At 33.5% G+C, this 18,065-nt stretch overlaps 1 protein-coding gene and 1 long non-coding RNA gene across 14 annotated transcripts in view; one reads left to right on the forward strand and one right to left on the reverse strand.

Annotated features, from left to right (window-relative positions):
• Window positions 1-2,008: 2,008 nt before the first annotated feature.
• Window positions 2,009-15,000, reverse strand: LOC143202475 (uncharacterized). The gene is made up of 2 exons (XR_013007170.1): window positions 14,899-15,000; window positions 2,009-2,261 (listed from the first exon to the last, which is right to left on the reverse strand). It is a non-coding gene; the product is annotated as an uncharacterized LOC143202475 (long non-coding RNA).
• Window positions 14,369-18,065, forward strand: part of LOC143202461 (serine/threonine-protein phosphatase 2A regulatory subunit B'' subunit beta) — a 52,174-nt gene continuing 48,477 nt past the window's right edge. For 6 of the 13 annotated variants that reach the window (XM_076414014.1, XM_076414012.1, XM_076414008.1 and 3 more), the window contains exon 1: window positions 14,372-14,768. The gene's annotated coding sequence lies outside the window, so the exon portion shown is untranslated. Of the gene's footprint in view, window positions 14,769-18,065 lie in introns of all 13 variants that reach the window. The other 7 variants (XM_076414011.1, XM_076414017.1, XM_076414018.1 and 4 more) reach the window with 4 other exon arrangements.

Below are 18,065 nucleotides of genomic sequence, written 5' to 3' on the forward strand. Positions count from 1 at the left end.
CAGATATTTGTGTCTAATGTTATTGTTGAACTGATGTGTCGAAAAATCGGAAGTAGTTCAGTGTAAAAACCATTCAGTTTGCTCTTTAAGCATATGATGAGTCGTAGAAACATGATAAGTAAATGTTTCTATGGTGTAATTGTTATAACGTTAAGCTCACACGTTGAGTTCGCGAGTTCGATTCCCAACAAAGCAACAACTTTCCTTTTTCTAGTTTGATTGGAACATTTATCAAGTCACCTAGACTAGGTCCCCTGTTCCTGAAACATCCCTTTTCATCATTGTTTCAATCATTGTTTCTTTATTCCAATTTTTCCTCATACGGGCTGCACTTTTACTTGACCCACCCATTGTAATAACTATTAAAATAACTGCGTAATTGATTGAATGAAAATCTAACACTAAAAACAGAAAAATAAAATATTTAAAAAAATTGAATCTAAAAATAAAGAAGGAACTCACTAAAATGCAAAAAGTAATCAAACTTAAACTTACTAATACACAAAAAAAATGTTTTTAAATAAAATATGTTTGTAATAATCGTTGCAATAACTAAATAAAAACAAGTTTGAAGTCGGTGCCGGCGATGTTTTCATATATTTATACTCCTTTGAAAATGCCAAGTTTCCTACCTGAAAATGTGGATTTGAGACACATATTTTTTTTTATTTAATAAAAGAAAAGAACCACTGAAAGTCATAGTTTGCTGGAGAAAAGTTATGCTCTAACCTTAATTCCAAAATATTTGAAAATCCAAAAGCGGTGATTTCTATGAGCAGGACAAAGGATTTTCTCATAGACTGAGAAAAATTGAAGACGCGAAATTATAAAAGTTATTGGGTGAAGATCCAACCCAAACTCAAACAATGGCGAAGCAAGCCGATCGACTCCAAGTTAAAATCGTTTTGGTCGCAAGACAATACTCTGTGTTTGATGGCTCCAGAGTGACGTGGTGAATTACTAACTGTTGAAACCTGGTGACACAACTAATAGTGATATCCACCGGCAACAAATGATCAATTTGAACCATACATTGATCGAAAAACGTCCAGAATGTGCCCGAAGACACGATAACGCATCGTCTCATAAAACATAAGCGGTAAAGGAAGCGTAGAAAGCACTTAGATGAGATTGAGACATAATATAGCACTCGCCGTACTCTCCAGATCTTGTCCCATCCAACTATGAACTTTTCGCATCAACGGGGCACGCGTTTGCACAGCAGCACTTTTTGAATTCCAATTTCGAAACGCCAATTTCGAAGAAGCTCGATTAATGGTTTTCCTCAGAGGACATATAGTTTTTTTTGGGATGGCATCCATATATTTTCTGAAAGATATACAAGATGTATAGTATTAAAAGGCCCAAACTGTAATGACTTAGCGGTACACCTGGTGTTGGCTGTTTTATTGGACGAACTATATAACTAATATAATTTAATAAAATATAGAATACTTCATTACACATGCAAATTTATACTACCGCTGAAAAAATAAAATTAAGCGTCTTGCATATTAATGACAATATTATTTGGTTTGGTTATTGTACTTATTTAATATTCATATCCTTTTTTCGACACTTTAATCCGCGACAACACAGACCGGTCTATCTGCACAAGTCCCAATATAGTTGTTAGTATGCGAAAAATCATTCTCATCATCTATTCTGACATCATTCCCATTCAAATTTGATTCCTGTTTGATAGGCGCTGCATTTAAATGGTTCATTTATCGGATACTACAACAGAAAACTGCTTGTTCTTGTAAATCGCGTCTATCTAATAGTATTCCGAGTTTTTCGTGACATCTGGGGAACGTGTCATCATTCATATTTCTGATTATTATGAGTATATGGAGGTTATGAAAGGTGTGGGAATGAAATGTTGATTATGTTCTTATATGGCATTCCACAAATGTTTTGAACAACATGGTATAATTTAAAGAAGGTTTAACAAGAATAAAACATACCGTCATATAAAATGTAACATTGATTATTTTAATTAGAATGTCTTAACAATAAGGTATTTATAAAATATAAATAGAAACGTTACATTCATTGACTGTAGCATCTGTTAAACTGCTTATAAAAATGACAGGTTTCCAGTTTGGATATCGAATTAATTGCTGGAATCATATCTTTTCGAGAGAGTATTTAGGGTCTCGCATGAAGGGACAGTCCCGGCACTTGAGGCTATTTCGGTTGGAGTTTATCAGGGTAGTGTCTTGGGGCTGTTCTTGCATCTCCTCTATGCTGCTGATATTCTAAAAACAAAAGAAACAGTACTTTGAACATTTGTCAATAACAGAGTTATGATGGAAAAATATATATCTCTGTATAATGTGTACTGATGCAAGTACAACAGAACAATAGTAACAAATTATTATAAGATGTAATAAAAATATTTCTTATTCTCTTTGTTGTTTTTCTATTATTTGATGTTTACTTGATATTATATTTCTTTTACAACAATTATATTGTAGCAACCGCTACAATCCTTTAGGCCACCACGCATTCACCTACATCAAAGTCTAAGGTTGGCAACGCTGGTGGATTGGTACCATGCGGTACCCGGCTATAAAAGACACGACTATAACAGTACCACTTCCACAGCGCTACCGTACTTCCTTCACTTAACCTAATATCCTGTCAATTCTCCCGTCGACCACATGTATCATTTAATATCGCAATAAGCAAGTTTTTATTCAACCAGTCCTTTCAGTTCTCGTACGAATTCCTTCAACAAAATAGTAGTGAGTGTTCGGACAAACAATCGCATCGACAGGTACACATTCCGACCGACCTACAACATTATCCAGCTGAAGTAATTCCACAAAGAAATGTATTTTTAACAGTGAAAAGATGACAGTTGTCTATGTCGTAGATTAAACAAGTCGCCACTTTTTTAACTTATATATATATATAACTTCTTGGCATTCAACAAAATTCTAGTTTAAATAAAATAATGAAACATATACTTATAGTACATGTAAAACTACAGGTAATCATACTGTCACAATAGTTCATAGGTTGCCACTATAGCTTTCAAGAATTTTGCATACGTCTGACAAACGGACGACTTTGACAGGCTCATTCGTTTACGTATTCGTACTAATCAGACAACATTGTGTCTTTTTTTAATTTGAATAAAATTAGAAGGAAAATATTGTCTGATTCTGAAACCAATTTACAAATTTCGGTAGGGAATACATTAAACATCTTGATGACGTATGTATAAAAACACTTTGAATAGACTATAACGATATATTTTATATCTTATGCTTATGCAACTGTAAGAAGTTTATAGTATATATTAATATAATTCTTCTAATAATACAGCCAATGTACGTCAAAGATGATGTCGAATATACCACCATACTATTCAGTTTGTATTAAAATTCAATTTAAACTTTGAGCGGATTTTTCCTTCTTATTTTATCCTAATTAAAAAGAGACAGAGTGCTGTCTGATGCGTCTAAACATGTAACCGAATCAGTCTGTAACAGTGTTGTCAAATATCTGCAAAATTCTTCAAGATATTAGTTATAATAATTAGATTACACACCGACAACCTTGTAAGCCAAAATACTAGGTATTAACGTTTTCTGTTGACGTGCTTTCGGGTTCTATGACGTGCATTGACTGTTTTATTGGATATACTATGTATTGAATACAGTACTGATTTTTATTCCAGGCCCAATTGAGAATAACCAAGGCGTTTGAATATATGACTATGTTTAAACATGATGTTTTGATTTCAATTTTAGTTTACAGAATTTGTTATTGTTTGTTATGTTACTAACGATAACCAGTATATTTCAAGTACAGTTCAAAGAGTCACATTTTACACAATTAATAAATTAAATTAATAATAGTAATATTAAAGTGATACTAGAAAAGTGGCACACCAAACTAAGCCTTTTTAAAACAACGATTATATTCGAGTGAATTAAATCCTAACTGCTTAGGGTCGTGTTAAAATTGGCAAGCCATTCTTGACATCGGTGACGCCTGAAACCAACCGAACCCATAATAAAACTTGATTTTTATTAATTGTTTTAGCCATTAAACTCATCAATTCGATTGCAGTCAAACGATAAACATATTTAGCGTGGTGTTTGTTGAAAAATTTATGTTTAATGAGCGTTTAAGCTTACAAGAACCGCTAATTGGAGTTTATAGAGGAGTAATTAAAAGGCGAATGGGTCGATGTGGGGGACTGGATGATGGACGACTATAAAAATCACAATATTTACATTTTACGTCCGGAAAGAGATTTCGTTTTCTGCGGTAAGGAATGCGAATGACAAGATTAAAGTACACTTCACTGCTAATTATTTGGAATCGCATAAGTGTATCGATATAGCGAGGTTTTGCGGTTTTTCACGGACGAAGAAACTTCAAAAGCACTTTGATCTATGAACCTAATAGTGTTATTAGTCATCATTTAATCATTACCGATTTTGAAGAGTATCACTAAAAACTAGTTTTTGTTATTAGATTTGTTTTGATAATAAATGAATAGTTCTGTTTTTGTCGTTTTTTATGATGACGTACAATATTTTCTTCTGTATTAACCTACTTCAAAAAAGAAGGAGGTTTTATGTTCGGTTTATATATATATTTTTTTTAATGTATGTTCGTCGATTTCTCCGTCAGTTATTGGCCGATTTTCACAATTATTTATTTTTATTCGAAAGAGTGCACTTTCGAGGAGGTCTCATTGGAACGAAATTAGGATCTGTTGGGGGGGGAGGGGGGAAATCGAGGGAAATACTCAAATTTCAAAGACGTACAAAGTTTTCACATATTTTTTTTTATCTAAGATAATCAAATATTTGTGTATAATGTTATTGCTGTACTGATGTGATGAAATTCTATTATATTCTATTCTATTAGATTGGAAGTAATTCTGTGTAAAAGCCATTCAGTTTGCTTTTTAAGCAAAACCATGTCATATCAGACGTAGTAGAAACATTACTGCCAGCTGTTTCTATAGTGTAACAGTTATAACGTCAACCTTACTCGCGAAGATCGCAGGTTCGATTCCCGACAGGGGACAGTAACATTTTTTCGTTCTAGTTTGGTTGGAAGATTTGTCAAATCATCTAGACTAGGCAGCGGACCACAAAGCCTGAAAAGTTCCTTATTTTCACTCATTGTTTCTTTATTCATATTTTTCTTCGTACGAGCTTCACTTTCGCTTTGGCTATCTATTGTAATACTTAAATAACTGCGTAATTTGAGTAAATATCTAACACTAAAAAGAGAAAATTAAAATATTTTTAACGGAAAAATTGAACCGACTTCAAAAATAAATAAGGAACTCACTAAAAATTTAGAAGTAATCAAACTTAGATTTTTAATACAAAAAAAAACATTTTAAAATAAAATATCTACATTTTTAACTACATACATACATATTTAACTTCTACCAACTGATAAGTTTGAAGTCTTAATACATTTTTATAGTATAAACCACGCAATTTATTGGCTTCGAACTGTTTTGGTTTTCTAGGATATTCTTTGTTACTGATATCAAAAGACAGAAGACAACAGAAGTAATGAATGTGAAAAAGACAAATTGGTTTCAAAACACGGAAAATGTTTTGGTTTTTACGTAGAATATTTTATATATTTTACGGTTTACCCACTTCATACTAGAAAACGAGAGAGAATTCTTGTGAATTTCTTACGTCAAATATTGAAAAAGTAGCATGTAATATAAAAAATGACGAACGCTATAACAAGTGTCAATTATTCGAATAAACCTTGTCGGAATATTTACGTTTATCTAAAACTATCTATCACCCATAGTAAAATTCTTTTGCAACCTCATTATCTTCAATAATAAAATATCATTCTAAGAAGTACGGTTATGACTAACTGCCATAATACATTATTTAATAATCGTAACTAACAGCACGTTGCTATTGGAATTTGGAATATAAAATGATGACAATTCCTGTTAAATTGTTTCATGCTAGATATTTTACTGCATGGTATAATTTGGCCTGATTGATTTTGATGGTCTTTATTTTTTCTTCAGTTTATTCAATTGTTGGCTGTAGCACTCCTCGGTTACTGTCAGTTTCCCGTAATTCGTAATAATGTGTCTGTCAAAAATGTCATTATATCGATGTTATTGCAAAATGTTTAAATTCAGAAAATTGGTCAACTTGCAAGATGGTGTGCGTAGAAGAGAGGAACCAACAGGAGCGCGAACCTCAGAGGACTCTCTCTGAAGGCCAGCTACGGCTTTACCAACAATACAAGCCTGAAAAGGCCGAGTTGCCGGATAAATAGGTTCGAATTTTTTGTTAAAAATATTTTATTTTTCTCTTTTTAATGTTAGATATTTACTCAATAAATTACGCGGTTATTTTATTAAGTATTACAATGGGTAGTACAACTAAAGGGGCAGCCCATATGAGGAAAAATATAAATAAAGAAACAATGGTTGAAAATAAGGAACACTTCAGGCCCCCGGGGTCCGCTACCTAATCCAGGAGACTAGACAAATGTTCTAACTAAACTAGAACAACAACAAAAAGTCGTTACCCTCTAATCACTACAACATAGAAGCAGTTGCCTGCAATATTTCTACGGTTTCTCATATGATATGATTAGTGTTTAAAAAATAAACTGAACGACTTCCGGTCTTCTGTTATATCAGCAATAACATTATACTTATTAAGTATCTGATTAGTTTAGATAAAAAAATATGTGAAAACTTTATATATGCCTTTGAAATCCTTTGAAATGAATCGTCTTTGAAATGAATGAAAGAAGTCGGTTAAAAATGATGTCCTTTTTGTCATAAGACAATACGTTTCTTGACAATTTGAGTAATTATGTTAAAAGAGCAATTTCATTAAAATAATAGAGAATAAACCTAAAAAATAGTGTTTTATTTACAAAACATCAACAATACATATTTTTCATCTAATATACATTCATTAAAAATCTAAAACTTTTTCTTTTTCTTAGTGAAGTACATTTGTACATTTTCACTTGTAAGAAGAATTTGGAAGGTTTCTCAGAAGTCCCCAACAGAAATCTGACATCCTTGATCATTTTCCTCGGTATCTCTCGTAATAGGGGGAATGAAGAAAATGTACTTTTCGACTTATTAGGCAACCTGAAGCTTGGAGTTCTTTTAGTTTTCTTTACGGTTTGTTTTAGAGTCTTCTTCAGGATCATTCATAAGCCGCAAAATCCTGACGTTCTATAGTTTTTTCTATATTATTTTAATTTTCCACTACCAAAATACGAAAACAGTTTAAAATACTGTAACAGTTTTCTTATTGCTGTTAATCTTTCTATGGTAAATAACGACAGTATCATTAATACTATAGAAACAACGCTACTATGTCATCATCTTCAGCATATAAATAACTTATACCTGCCCTCGATGAATTAAAAGGATCATTCTGATGCAACTTCGTTAATATAGCACCTTTAAATTCGGATTTCACGCTTATGCAGATGAAACCAAACGTTCTTTCTTGTGGTGAGTCAGCTCATCCGACACACAACGAGTTCTTGTATATCGTTGTTGTTTTTCTGGTGGTTCAGCGTTTTCTCCGACGAGATATCAAAAGAAATGGAGGCTAGCGTTTTGCTGATTCGAAAATTGCAGGTAGATGAATTGTTTTCGTCTTTATTTTTACTGTTATGGATTCTGTGTGGTCAAATACCGTGATTTGTTTGACGCTGTGTTAATTTTCCGTTTTATATTTACGATATTTAATCCTATTTCGTTGTGTTGGGTCTCAACCGTCCATTTATTGCCTGTTGCGTACCCTTCTGGTTCTTTTCAATTTTTGTCAGTCGTTTGTATAAGTATCGGTTTTCAGGATAATTTACTGTGCCCAATTTAGAAATCGGCTTTGAGTTTGCTCAACAGTATTTGTTTTATAATAGAGACCAAAACTGGTTTTTAATAATTAACTACTGACCCGCCCCGGCTTCTCACGGGTGCAATGCTGATACTAAATTAAATACACTACAGAAAAAATATGAACGTTGTATGTAAAAACATAGCGGCCCGCTCCGACTTTTGCAATAATAAAATATATATGCCTATGTCACTCAATGAAAACATGATTAAAATCGATCCAGTATTTTTGGTTCATTCATTACTGCCCTTGGCCTGCACGCATTAAATTTGGAGTAAAACATTTCCTCTTCCCCTATACTTACTATGAAGATTTCCTGCTATCTTTGGAATATCTAAATTCATACAATTTTTATTACATTACACATTTTTAAACGCAAATTTTAAATTTGTAATATCTCCGAAAATATTTGTTTAATTTACATGCTGTAAGGAACCATATTGATCTATATTAATTGCACACTGTATTTAAGGTACTTAATTCGATAAAGATTAATGCCGTATTGCTTAAAATAGCTTCGTAAATAAGCCATTTTCTTACGTAAAAAGTAAACAATAAAAATGGTTAATGTGAGTTATCCCTAAAAGATGAACATATACCATCGCGGACTTTTTTGTAGACCTTTTTATGGTGTACAATACTGTAGTACATTAATTTAATCTAACTCGTAGGGTTAGGCAGCGTTTTTGCTAATTGCTAAATAAGCCTAAAAAAATAGGTTAATTTACGACATCACGTTAGAAACCTCTAAAATTAGCAATGTTGCCTTAGTATATTATGCATGTATTATACATATAAACCTTCCTCTTGAATCACTCTATCTATTGAAAAAAAACCGCATCAAAATCCGTTGCGTAGTTTTAAAGATTTAAGCGCACATAGGGATATAGGGACAGAAAAGGCGACTTTGTTTTATACTATGTAGTGATATAAATCACTTTAGTTCTTTATATTATATGATTATTATATACTTCAAGTACCTGATATCCTGTATTTTCTCCAAATAGATGTATTGAAACTCACAATAGTAGGTGTTATATGACTCTATATTCTGAAGAATAGTATTGTAAATCTATTATCTGTATTAAATGAAGGACACAATATTGAGAACTCATGAACTCAGAATATCATTATAATCATTTCAATAATTGTTAACAATTCCCGTCAAAGCTTCAGCACATTTTCATTGCAAAACTCTTAACAAAATTAGTGGTTTTTACGTTCGATGTTGAAAGTAGTTGAAATAATATGGTAAATACATAAATAGGTTTGATTTTGAGTCCGACTGATTGTGTTACTATTTACTATCGACTATTTCAGTCGTGTACTTTTAGCTACTATTTTTGGTTCTACTTGTTTCATTCGACTGATTTTTAACGTTCTGGCTCTGTCGTCCTAGCCACAACCAAAAATGTACCCAATTTATACTAACAGAGATTTATATGGTAATAAATATTTATATGTATACAGTTTTATGATTATTTTTGGTAGTTGGCTTGTAAATAACAATACATTGTATATTAGTATAGAACTGAATCAGAAGAAGATTGTTTCAAAACAGTCGAGCCGTGCACCTTATTTTTTTTTGGCTATCGACTGTTTAAACTGTTTTCAGTCGATAGTTCACAACACTAGCATTAAGCTAAATTGTGAGTTAGATTATTTTTACTTTTTTATATTTTAAAGTCTCCTTTTTACCAACGAGCTTTTATCTGGACTGAATCTGCCCTTTAACGTGGGCTCCGAATCACGGTCGTCGGCATTATGCCTATCGACTGGCGAGCGACCAACTTAGAGACTATCCCAAAAGACATCCGGTCGTACCCAGCCTGGTTTCTGGCGTAACTGGGATCATTTTCCTTGTCGGATTTTGCACTATTGCCTAAGAACAATCACAAACAGAAATTTACGACCATACCCCAGCAGGATTCGAACCCACGACTATCGCAAGAGTGGACCGTCCTGTCGCCTTTACCACTACGCCAACGAAGCCGGCATTGTTACCTTTTGATGAGTTTCTTATTTATTTTTTATAGTCGGTCTAATTTAAAAAAAATTATATTATTATAATTAGTATGTGAAAAATGCACAGTGTGTTAAAGTTACATTTACCGACCCCAACAAAAAAAAATTACCAGATTTTTCACTTAATTAAGACCGATTACAATTAACTCGGTTCCGTGACGAGCATGAGCGGGCCGTGTTTCCTTATCTCGACGCGTCGGGGTTTATCTGAGGTCCGTGGTCAAACGCCTTACCCTACCAAAAAAAGATAAAGAGCAACCCGCGAGCCTTATCACAGGGCTTCATGCGTCGGCGGAATGGAGGCCCTACAAACGAAAAATTCTCGCTTAATTATATTTTCGGTGAAACGAGATCGAGTTACAAGGAAGGTGGGAAAAGTGGTCGGCAGTGGTTAGGATATTTGATAGCGATACGGAGAATACCACGATGATATGGTGAACATAGATGAAGGGAAGAAGAAAAGGTTAGTTAATGGAACCAATTTAGGTTTCGCAATAAGCAAGAAACAATTGAACAAGTGTATAAACATGTTAACAAAATAAATATGGACTTAAACGCTAAAAGATATTCTTCAGCTGCATTCCTAGACATATCTCGCCTTTGATAAAAAATGGCATACGGGATTAAATTAAAGAAACTTCTCCCTCATCCGGATTCTGAGCTACTAAAGTTTTACCTCACAGATCATCATTTTTCAGTAAAACGAGGCGATGAACATACGGAATTATATGCATTACATTTAGGTGTTCCGTAAGTTAGTCTACTGGATCCACTACTATATCTTCTGTACACAGCTGATCTACCCAAAAGAAAAATAACCACTATGGCAACATACTCTCATAAAGATCCAGCCATAGCATCAATGAACCTACATACACAACTAAATCAAATACAATTGTGGCTGAAAAGATGGCGTACAAAAGCCAACGAAACAATATCTTGTCATGTAACTTTTACGCTGCGTAGAAGAACATGTCCACCACTTTATGTCAATAATTCTCAACTCCCGGAAGCAGAGGATTTGCCTCGATATGTGACAATGGATGAAACATGGCTCCATCATTTCACTCTGAAATCCAATCGACAGTCAATCGAGTGGACTGCAAACGATGAACCCGCTCCAAAGCGTGGGAAAATGCAACAGTCGGCTGGCAGGGTTATGGCGTCTGTATTTTGGGATGCGCATGGAATAATTTTCATTTCATCAACCATCAACAGCAACTATTACATAGCGTTATTGGACCGTTTGGAGGACGAAATCGCTGAAAAACGGCCGCATTTGAAGAAAAAGAAAGTGCTGCATCACCCCAATATAATGAACCGTGTCAAAAAAACATGAATTGGGCTTCGAATTGTTTCCTTACCCTCCGTATTCTCCAGATCTGGCCCCCTATTTTCTGTTCTCAGATCTCAAAAGAATGCTCGCTGGGAAGAAATTTTCGTCGAATGAAGAGGTGATCGCCGAGACTAAGGCCTATTTTGAAGCAAAGGCCAAATCGTACTACAAAAATGGTATCGAAAGTTGGAGGGTGGCTATAATCAGTGTATCACCCTTGAAGGGATGTTTCAATATACTTGTTAGAGTGTTATACGCACTAATTAAATTTGATTATGACTAAAACTGCTTCCACAAATAAGCAAATACGTATATTTTTTGGCAATCTACAAGACATTCCTAGCCTTTTTAATAGTTCACCCCACCGAGTAGAAGTGTTGTGAAAAAATTGTGAACAGAAGGATCCTCCGCAGCGCTCCAACCTGTTGGAACTTATACAGAAATAGAAACCATCTTATTGAGCGTTTAAATGAAATAGAAGACCAATTCTCCAGCAACACAGTTTGTAGTGCAGCCGGCTCTATCCACCGTATATTAAGTTATCCGATCTTCAAGATTTGGCTAACAGTTTTCGATCATGTAGATATCTTTTTTAACCAACTGTAGCTAAGAAAGAAAATCAAACGTACTGCAATAAGAGACTCTATCCATATTTTTAAACACAGTATTATTTAAGTTCGAAATAATATTGATAACATCATTAGTGAAGCATCAGATATAATAACTTATGAGCCCCCTGAAAATAAATGCAATCGTCCAGGCATCAGTAAATTTGATGACTAAATTTCTGCTTTAGGTGTGTGATGTTATAATAAATGGTGCAAAAGATCGGAATACTCTGGAGAGAGTATCGCGGTAAATTTTCTGAGGGTAAACTCACTTCCGTATATTCTTTTTATCCCACACTGAATAAAGAACAAGTACGAACTGAACTGTCACTTATTTATTGAAGAAATGATTGCAGAACATTAAATGGTGTACTACCTCCTCTAAAATGTCTAAAACAATCTAGGTGATACGTTGAAGGAGACTAGACGATTACTAGAAATCGTGGTAACAACTCCCATGACAACATCAGAGGCCGAAAGGTATTTCTCAACACTAAAGCACATCAAAACTTTTCTCAGAAATTCAATGGCTGAAGATGATAACGTGATATCTGTTAAAAAACAATTTATCTCAGAAATAGACAATTTTAATGACAAAGTGATTACCAAATTTGGGAACAGAAAAGAACGTAGAATGGACTTAATTTAGCACCACCTATTATCCATGAATGATATAACTGGACCATCAAATATTGTGGAAGACCCTCGTATTTCAATCTTAAATGATTGGATTATTTTATTCTGATTTTATTTTGATGTCAAGTCGAGTTTATCACGGTCTTGAAAAACGCGATGTTCTTCACTGATAGCGTCGACATATCACCGTGTCCCAGCAAAGATGACACAACAGATGATGGGCCAACCTATCAGTTTTCCGATCTGGCTTCGAGCGCCACGATGTACACTCCGGTCCACCCTAATTTAAATACCGAGAATTAAGAGCGGCGAAAGAAGCCAGAGTGAATTTATCACGGCCAGTGAAGGCCCGAGCCCGCGGGTTGTTTATGATATATGAAGATGGAACATGTTAATTTCGCACGATATATCTTCCTCTGCACCTAATATTCATCTTCGCAATTTATTATCCTTTCTTTTTTATCCTTGATTGGTGGTTACTAAAAAACTTAACAATAACTGTCACTAAATCATTAATATTATATATGGGTTAGTATTTGATACATTAACAATATCCGAAACACGACGAACGAAATCTCACCGCCACCTCCATCAAAATCTATTGAAAAATAACAATAAATATACTCGCTTTGAATATCATGATATAATCCAAGTTCTTTTTGCCACAACTAATAATATTTCTGATATTTAGGCAACTCATTATTCAATCAAGAATCACAGCAATAGTAACTAAAATATAAAAAACTAGTTTGATGTAAAAGTCAAAAAATATGTTTTCATATCTAGGCAACCATACAATCTAATTACAGTTTTTTATAATAGTAATTATAATGATTAATATTCATTAACTATAATGTACTATATAGAACTTATTATAAAAAACATATATTGAATTCAAGAATAAACTGTTACTGAATAAACTGTTACTGTAACATATAAATGAAATTTAAAAAATGGTTTTCTGAACACATGCAACCCATTAAACAGACATAATTACACAACTCTATAAGTCAGGTGTGCTATCATAATTTAGATACAAAGTGGACGTAAAATATATTATACTGCAACCATATAAACTAATATATATAAAAGATTATCAGAATTCTATATTAACATTATTGGTTAGGAAACCAATCGAGCTTCAAATACAGTTTTCTGTAGAAATATTGTCAATTTATTTAAAAGTTATACTAATATGAACAATATTAATCATTAATATTACTTTTCGCCAAGAATTTGTGTAATATCGGTAAGGTCCCTTGTAATATAACAACATCTACAGGATTTTTATAAAAACTAATGACGGGACAATCGTTTGCTGTTCTGGAATAGTCAGAAAATTAATATATATCTTGTACAAGCCATAATAAACTTAAGAAATTAAGCAGAAGCTATAGAAAAAGGTAAATAAACTTGTTTACGTTTAAAGAAGTTTAAAATCTGTAAGATCATTGTCAATATTATCAGACTATCGATTATAATTATTATGAATAGTTAAAAATTGGACAGATGTTAAAATAACAGTAAAGATTGAAAACGTTAAAGATTTTGATCATTATCAGTATTTTGGGAAGTATATCCTGATGTATTTATTTCTTGCTATAATTTGTACTGTAATAAGACTTTACTGTGCATATTTAATGTAACTTGTAATTAATTGAATAAAAATGATCATTAAGTGATAAGAACAACTGGTTAAAAGCTCTACACTTAATAATTTAAATATAAAAATTTAAGTTAGCATAGATGACCAATTAAACAACCTCGTAGTAAGTAAGAACGACGCGCGATAGATATCGCCACTGAGATCCAGCGACAGTTTCCTACGTCGCTTGAAGCTTGTCAGAGCCTCCACCGCTGTCGTTGTCGCTCTTGTTCGCGTCAGAGGCGCACGAGCTCCGATGTTCTCGCTTGTTTTCCTCTCAGTCCATTTCGGTTCGTTGTCTTAGAGGTTGTGGGGAGTCCGCGACATTCTTTCGAACTAAAACCGAGTGCTTGTAAGGGCTGAGACGTGTTATACGTATGCGTCGCGACTACGTCCCCTGTCATCGAGGAAAAATGCCTGAAATCTTCGTCGATCCCTCCAGTGCTTCCCTGTGAGAGATAACCGAAACCCCATCCCCCGGCGGTCGCTCGCGAGTTCAACCCCCCTTTAGTGATTTTGTCAGTGTGTTCGGCCAGCAGTGAGTCTCAGATTCGGATTTGCCGTGGCAGGCGGTACTCTTTTATTGTTAAATGTCACAGGCTGTCGCGCTATAATTAGAGGTAAGAGTCTGCCCACAGTTTGCTCTATTTTCCTATTAGACACACACACACACAGTAACGGACGGGCACGAAATCGGACAGTATGCAAATTAAAATAAACATAAAATCAAACACATCGGTCTAAAAATACCAGTTTTTTTCTCTCTGCTCGCTCATCTCCTCTCATCTCACCTTGGGATGATCTGGCCGGCACGAAAGCCGCCGAGTTTTTCATTATTTAATGTTGTCGTTTTGGGGAAACGAAAGTAGTCCAGCCGGTGGATGGTGGATCCGAGAGACTATTTCTGTCGGCGTGTCGTTTGCCAAAAATGCTGCTCGTAAAGGGCAACGACTGCTGCACTTTTACGCTAAATGCGAGTGGTCCATTTTCATTCTGGCACCGTGTAAACATCCGATTTTCCCTGATAGGTAGAGAGTGCGTTTGTCTCCCCCAATGGTGAAAGACTCTCGAGGACCGCAGCTGATCGAAAGATCAATAAAAACCCACAGATGTCTTGGTCTGTTGTCGCGTAAACAGTCGAAGGTTATTTTGTTTTGTTTTTTTTTTCGTAATGGTCTCGCTATCAATTGCAATAAAAAAGTAATTCGGTTTTATTAAGCTATTAAATTTTGTTTACGTCTTTGTGTTATCACGGTCTTATCGCTGCATTGCTCACGGTTTTTATGGATCTGGTTGTGATATTCGTACGTTTTCATAAGCGTTTCTATAAGCAACTATTAGTAAAGTTATTCATATTACTCTGTTATTCATAAAATACTAAAGGAAATGACTTAAAAACGATATGTTAATATTACTAAAACTTGTTTTGATAATATGTGCAATGTAAAATCGGAAACATATTTGATATATAACATTAATTACAGATATAAATGTTTGTATATTAAAATATGTCCAGACTATCTCAAGAATTAACACTCATTAACTTTTTTAAATGGCATTTGGCCAATGGCAATCTAATTTCCATTTTATTAACAATCAACAAAGTATTAATACGTTTAAATTACCACATCACTGAAAATTATAACAAAAGTATCATGAGCAAGATTTTTTTTTTATTATTATTTAGGCAAATTATGTAGTTAGTCTCACTTTATCTACAGATTTTCATTACTTTATTATGTATTATACCATTTTTATCTTTCATATATATTTTGTACTTAAAATATACATTGAAAAACATTAAATTTGATTAAAAAAATCCAGGCTTATTTGATAAAAGAATAATTTCTTTATATACATTTTTATATAAAATTGCATATTTCATTGAATACACTATAGATAAATCCTGGTTAGAAAAAGAAGGAGACCCAAAATTATAACGAAAAAACTATCACTTTTTTTTGTAATTTTTTAAAAATTGTATTTCAATTCCTGATCGATATTAATCCATTTGCTGAAACATAATTAATAGCATCTTATCTTATATATTGCCAATAAAAAAATGAGCTGAAAAGATATTTTACATCGCAATTATAACACTGAACAAAATAAAACTATGACGACATATTTCTCTCGAAACATTCTTATCTGACCAACCAAACTGTTGCTATTCCTGGCTTTGGTGCAACCGCAGAAAATGGTCACTTGACCTAATTGTTAATAGGATTCGATGAACGCTAATTTCTTCGTCAAGTGGAATCCGCCCCGCCATCGTTCATTCGCAAGAGCAGATGGTACCGATACAGGAAAAAGGTGCAGAAATAGACTTTTAAAGAACACAGTTAAGATCGATTACTTAAGGATGATCGGTGACGCCTTGATTATAAATTTGTTTTGTTCAATGTAAAACCGCATTGTTTTTCATGCTATTCTATCGTATGCCTCATTAGTTTTATTATTATGATATGATATCATCACTTGTAAAAAGCATAATTTAAAACAAGTTTTATTTTATTCTTAATAATCTTATTTATACAGTTATTTACATTTTTTTTAGTACGTAGGGATGTTATGATTATTTTTGTTTATTTAAAAACTATAGTCCTTTCAATAAAACATCCAATGTACTTCATCAAAATTAGATTAATTATTAATAAACTGATTCCGATGCATCAGACAACATTCTGTCTCTTTTTAACCAATTAAATGGTTAATGCTAATTAGTAAAATGAGAAGAACAAATCGACTCCGAGTTTAAAACTAATTTTTATACAAACTGAATTTCGGAGTACGTCATCTATGACGTGCATTGGCTGTTTTATTGGGCTATTGTTACTAACTACAAGTATCTAGTAATGTTTCCATATTGTTCTTAAGTTCAGACCTATGTTCTGCTTGTTTCTGTTTGAACATGTTTGAGCTTGCCATCCAGTGTCAAGTCAGCATATTTTAATGTATTCGCATATAGAATTACTCTTGATCCAATTGTCACTAGGTTTTTTTAAATGTGAAATCCATGTGTAAACTTCGTAGTATTCAATGTTATTATCTCTTTCTTAGTTCTCTTAGCAATGTTATCGATAGCTGATTGTATTCTATAGTTGTCTCAATATTGTAGCCAGTAGCGCAATATCATCAGCAGATTTGGCCATTGTTACCGCTTCATATCTAGAGATATCATTGACGTAGAGTAAATACAGCATTGGTCCAAGGATAGTATTTTGTGATACACCCTTATAAAAAGGTCAAATCTGAAGAAATGTAGAATTTAAGGATCTGGCTCATCTGGATGCTTTATTTGCTAAATTGCAATCACAGTGTGGAATTAAATTAATCACATTACCAGTTGGTGCAGTTTTTAACCAACTGTTAGCCAAAGTGTGGTACAGAATGTTCATAAAACTACATGTGCGTTCAGAGCAGTGAAAGTTTTAGATTTTTGGTATATTTAAATTCACTTCTGTTAATTTTAATTGATTGAATACCGTTGGTTGATATTATTTAAAGGTCGTGTACCATTTGTGAACTTTTTTTATTAATGGTAGTATTTCAATATAAGTTCGTTGCAACTTTGTTTTTTTGATATTATCGAAGTCGTAATTACTAATTGTTTATGTTGAAATATAGTCTAGAAAAAAAAGATTTAACATCTACCGTCTCGCGCTACACTTGCCACAGAATCCGTCCGCACCAATTAAACGAAATCGAAATCATCAGCGGTCGTGAAGAAATACTTTACGTAACGCGTTTACGACATTCGCTGTTTTTGCCAGTCTAAAAATCACGATATAATACCGTACAAAAGAAAGTGTATCATAAACATCTGGTCGACGTTGAAGGCCGACTAATGCCATTTCTTTTTTTACGGTTTCTTCAGATTTTTTTCGTAATCTTTTTAAACTGTTATTTTTAGTGTT

The sequence above is a fragment of the Rhynchophorus ferrugineus genome, unplaced genomic scaffold (assembly GCF_030347505.1).
Source record: "Rhynchophorus ferrugineus isolate W39M unplaced genomic scaffold, kcgeb_rfMv2 rfM9, whole genome shotgun sequence".
Lineage (NCBI taxonomy): Eukaryota > Metazoa > Arthropoda > Insecta > Coleoptera > Curculionidae > Rhynchophorus > Rhynchophorus ferrugineus.